The 5,561-nt window shown below is 38.7% G+C and overlaps 1 long non-coding RNA gene and 1 pseudogene across 1 annotated transcript; both read right to left on the bottom strand.

Moving 5' to 3' along the window:
- Positions 1-971: 971 nt before the first annotated feature.
- Positions 972-2,550, bottom strand: LOC137248652 (T-complex protein 1 subunit eta-like; annotated as a pseudogene).
- A 113-nt stretch (positions 2,551-2,663) lies between these two features.
- LOC137250169 (uncharacterized) lies at positions 2,664-3,453 on the bottom strand. The gene is made up of 3 exons (XR_010952821.1): positions 3,328-3,453; positions 3,043-3,262; positions 2,664-2,982 (listed from the first exon to the last, which is right to left on the bottom strand). It is a non-coding gene; the product is annotated as an uncharacterized lncRNA (long non-coding RNA).
- Positions 3,454-5,561: the final 2,108 nt, after the last annotated feature.

The raw sequence follows: 5,561 nt of genomic DNA on the forward strand, positions 1-5,561 counted from the left end.
CGGCATTGTCCTGGTGAAAATTGAGTTTGAATAGGTCTCATTCTTCATTCTGAGAAACATCTACAAAGGTATCTCATAAGATATTAAAAATCCTCAACGCTTTTTCCAATAACTTTAAAAAAACTCACATTCAAACCGGTGTCATATCCCTACTTCTGTTTAAATTGTACATATCAATAGCTATCTTCACCACCAGAAGGAGTCACTATTGTTTCCTACACCATATGGTCGCCAAGCCTAAGGATTACCCACTGGAAGAAGTTACAGGCCTGCCAAAATACTGCCCTCAGAACCGCCACGGGTTGTCTCCTTATGTCCCCAGAACACCATCTACATAATGAGGCGAGAATACTCCCAATAAGTGAAAGAAATGAAATGCTAACCGAACAGTTTCTGTTGAATACTCTGGAGCTTGGGCATTCCAACAGACATCTGATTGATGAGCCAACACCGCCCAGGGTCTTAAGGAGTCCCCCCCCCCGTAAGCACTATGAGGAAATACGGCACCTGAGAAAACAGCCGTATGAAGCCAAAAAACATAAGCAGGTCCTTGGTGAACTCCATAAACAGGCGTCGGACCTCTATGTCAGGAATTGCCCGGTGAATTCAGTACTCAATGAACACCCTAGAATTGCAGAACAGGAACGCACGCTCCCTAGGGAAACACGAGTCACTCTAGTCGAACTTCGATCTGGATACTGTAACAGGTTAAACTCTTACCTATCCAGAATCAACCCCGACATACAAATTTCCCTGCTTGCAATGTGTCCCCACATGACGACAACCATCTCTTCAATTGTAATGTGGAACCAACTCCTCTAACACCCCTCTCTTTATGGTCCACCCCTGTTGAAACAGCAAGTTTCCTCGGACTCCCGTTGGAGGACATTGATGAAAATTTGTGATTGGTCAGACCTATTGGATGGGGCACTCGAAGACGATGCCTCAAAACTAACAACCAAAAGCACTAATTATAATTTCACTGACACAAATTGTATAGTTTTTTCTTCCGTAGTTGGACACAATCTTTTCATAATATTACTTAACAATTTAAGATTAGACATTTTATTCAAGTTGTATTTCGACTTACCAGCAACAATAGAATCATGTTTAATTGTACGCTGCACAATCATTGTACCATCATGTAACGAAGCTCAGTTTCTTCCAAAAATTGTTCGGCACTGCCACGTAAAATCAATGTACATGTTCTAGCATTAACGCAACCTTTAAATAATTATAAACTATAAAAATAAAATTAATGTCAAATCCACTATCAAACCTTGAAAAATGTAGAAATGTTCACCACCAACTTGACCTTCTTCAAAGTAATCACATTGACCCAAAACAATTGAATTAATATCATTAGCTGTAGTCATAACAGCACCACCACAAGCTTTCATTTTACGTTTCAAATCTTCTTCTGGTACACTAACAGAACATTTCACGATCTGCAAAATACTGTGTACCAACATCACCAATTGGTAGTTTAGATAACACAACATTGGCGTCGTACTTGGCTAGTTTATTTTACAGAATACGCCATTCAGCATCAACTGATTCTGATACTCTTGAACATTATCAATACGTATGTACTTCAGCATTGTCACGCTCAGCCTTGAATTCCAATTCTACATTTAAAATAACGATTTTATATTTTTTGTATGACGATGGATCCACCAAAGAAAAGTACGGCGTCCACAACCATTTTTGAAAAGAAATATTTTTGTTGATGAATAAGTTTGGTGGACATTGCTGTGGCAGCGCATTTTTCCAATAAAGCACGTTGTTGTTCCTTTGATTGGCGCTTCGACATGTTCAGCCATATCATATTTTGGTTATGCATAATTGTAATGCTTTGCATATAGCTTTAATGATGATACGTGCATGCACGCCTTCCTCAACATATGGCTTAACTTGTTTTAAGGTTTCACATGCTTAAAGTACTACTGAAGTGGTGCCATCGCCGACCTGATAACAGAAACATTTTTATTCTACACATTGTAATATAACAAAAAACTTACCTCAGCATTTTGAGATTTGGCGATGACGACTAGAGTTTTACGGCTGGATGCACAATATCCAATATTTTCATAATGGTTGCCCCATCATTTGAAATTGTGGCCCTACCACTGAAATCAACAATATGGTTTACCATACTGTGTGAACCCAATGTAGTGCGTACAGCGTCCACAATTGAATGCGAGGCATTGATGTTGGGATTCAAGGAGTTGTGTAGCGCAATATATAGCTTCTCCAACCCAATTGTCAACCTCACCTTCGAGCGGCGAATCCCGTTTCACTAACAGACGAGGCTCTGGCGACCCCAAGCTCCTCATGGAATTTGGGGGTGGGGAGGGAGGGATGGCCTGAAGGTTCAATGTGGCCATATAAATCGTTCCCGAGATGGTCGGGCCAGCACCTTAATGGTGCTGTGTTACCGGAGCGTATCGGATCTGTATCCGACAAAGGACCATCACATCGATAACACTCCCCAAAGCCTTCGGGGAGTAACCTAATCGCTACAACAACAACAACAACAACAACAGGCATTGATGTTGGATATGAGTTGAGGTTCTACCTTGAGAACTATCGGTACCCAAAGATTTTTTACACAAAAACTCATGTACCCAATACAAGTTCAGGACGTTCATATTTATCGACACGCTGCCCGGTGTGGCCCAAAATATTCAGTTGGCACTGTTGAGAAAAAATATGGATCAATGAACACAAGTAAAAGTGAAAGAGTTTTTTTACCATCTGTTGTTACTTTACACATTAGACATTGGAAACGACGACCAGCATCTACAAATTGCATATTAGCCTTGCGACGATTACATCTAATTGGACCCATTTCACCAAAATTTACAATGGGTGGCTCATATTCACCCTCAACCGTGCGTGCCATTGGTGAGATGGTAAGTGTAAAGGACAAAGCTGTTGTTTTTAATAAATCAGCTGTTGCAGGTATGCAATAAAAAAGGCCTGCAAACGAGAAAGATCAATGTAATTGCCAAACAAAAAATTAATTTCGAATATCAATACCTAACGTAACTTGGCGAGGAGTTACCCTGATCTTGTACCACATATTTTGTGGTCACCAATGGTGGTAATAAACCCTGTTCATTAGTAATAAAAGCACCACCAGCGCTATTTTCATTTTCAACGATAACGCTTATCGGATTAGGCATCTGATCGGGATCTAAACGGCGTTGGGCTACTGTTGCGGCTGTTGATATATACCAGTACCAGGTGCAGGTGGTTGCTAAAGAAAATAATACAAAAATAATCATCAGTAATATTTGAAATATATTAGTTTTATTAGCATACATTATAACCATGGCGTCCGGGTATTGGGGGTTGACCCGGCATGGTAGGCTGACTGGGTATTGGCGCCTGCCCAGGTTGTGTTGGTGGCATCATTTGACCCATGTAACCCCCTGGTGCACTTTGTTGTTGTAGAGGATAGCCTGGATGTTGAGGTTGTGGAGGGCAACCAGGTGGAGCAGGTTGTGGTGTTTAGCCCGACTGTTGTGGCATTGGCAGATAGGTTGTTCCTGCTGCTGTCGTGGCATTGCATAAAAAATGGATTTTCGTTTGAACTCCGGAAATACCTTTCACAACAGTGGACTTACCGTGTCCAATCCTGCCAATATTGATTGTTGCCTAAAACGAAATTACCTCTGACGATAATGGGGACAAATTTTCGATATCCTGTAAATAATATTTTTTTATTAATTCAAATTATATTAAAGCAAATCCTACAATATAACAGATTGAACGATTCAGATTTTGTAGCACCAGTAATGAAAATGAATGAATGGATGTGTAGCGATATGGGAAAATGATGTTAGATTTCCCAGAAAATGGCTTTTCCCATATCGCATTAAAACTTACTTGATTTTGGTTCCTTTGTGGAAAACATGAATGTATTATTAACCTTTAACTATGGAGGTGAATTTTTGGGACATAGTCTGTGACGTGGTGGTAAATTTGACCCCTTGCAAAATTATTTAGATATTTTAAAAAATATTTGATTTTACATAGTTTTTTTTGTACAATAACATCTTATATCTTTTTTCAAGTAAAATAAATACAACAGACCATTTTTTTATTTTTCAAAAACAAAATACCCGCTTTATTTCACAAGGGCTTTATTTTTCATTTTATAAAAAATACAACATAGTAAATTAAGAAAAAAAGTTATAAATTAAAAAGTGTGTTAAACTTAAAAGGCATTTTTTTACAGCCAAATGTATGTATATAAATGTATGAAATAAATTATCTTAAAAAAAGTTGTACTCTGGAATCCACAGGTCAGTCTTTTGGGGGTATTTTTTACTCATCCATTTCTGTATTTGCGCAGTTTATACATACACGTTTACTACAGCCCATACACATTGGCTTCTCGCAATGTAAACAAACATGTGGAGTCTTTCGTTTAAGCCTGCTGGGGCATATGTAACATAGTTTACGTGCTGCACTATTGTCTTCCATGGTCGGTGGAGCTATGGACTCTGTACCTAGAATTTGGCCGATTATGTCTCGCAAAAGCCGAGGGAGTCTTGGGTTATGCTGTCGCCGTTGCAAATGCGGTACTATTAACTGTCGGGCTAATTTTTTTAAAAAGTCTCCTCTTGAACAGTTGTCAAATTCCTTCGAAGATTGGAAGATAATGTAAGCGTTCACAGCACTTATATCTAACATTCTATAAAATATAGCTAATGGCCAGCGGCGTGTTCGCCTAAGACATGAATAAAGCGAACATTTCTTGTCAAGTTCATCCACTCCACCTTTTGTATTATTGTAGTCTGCTATCATAGCAGGTTTCCCAGTAAATGGATCATCTTCTTTTTTGTGATGCATTGAGCTTAACAATATGACGGCACGATTTATACGAGGCACATATGACAATATAGTAACGTCTTTGGTGAACCCATACATGGATGAACTCAACTTTCTAGACTTTTTGGGTTGAAATTCCGGGGGAATCTCTCTCTTGTTTTTTTTAATGTTCCCAAATAAGTTATGCTACGCTTTTTTAATTCTTCTGCCACCTGGATTGAAGAAAACCAATTGTCAGCAGTTACATTTCGCGCACTTCCTTCTAAAGGTTTACAAGGCTTATCACTGATTGTTTTGGTACTGCAAGTCGTTTTTCTTCATTTGTCAAGCCAACTCCATCGGAATTTTTCCCAAAGTAAATATATGCATTGGAAAGATACTGTGTGCGTGCATCTGTCAAACACATTATTTTAATACCATACTTTGTTGGCTTGTTTGGCATATATATCTTGAACTTGCATCTACCCCGAAATGGCACCAACATTTCATCAATGCAAGCATGAGTTGCAATCGAATAACTTTTTTTACAGTTTTGTACAAATTTGTTAAAAATTTCGGAAACTTCAGCTAATGGATCACTCGCCAATCGTTGATTTCTATCAGAAGAGTTATCAAATCTTAAACAACTGAGAATGCAAAGAAACCTAGTTTCGGACATTGTACATCTAAAAATGTCTCGTCCAGTTCCATCTGTAGAGAAAATAAATTTTGTGTCTTCG

This window comes from Eurosta solidaginis, chromosome 4 (genome assembly GCF_040869045.1).
Source record: "Eurosta solidaginis isolate ZX-2024a chromosome 4, ASM4086904v1, whole genome shotgun sequence".
Classification (NCBI taxonomy): domain Eukaryota; kingdom Metazoa; phylum Arthropoda; class Insecta; order Diptera; family Tephritidae; genus Eurosta; species Eurosta solidaginis.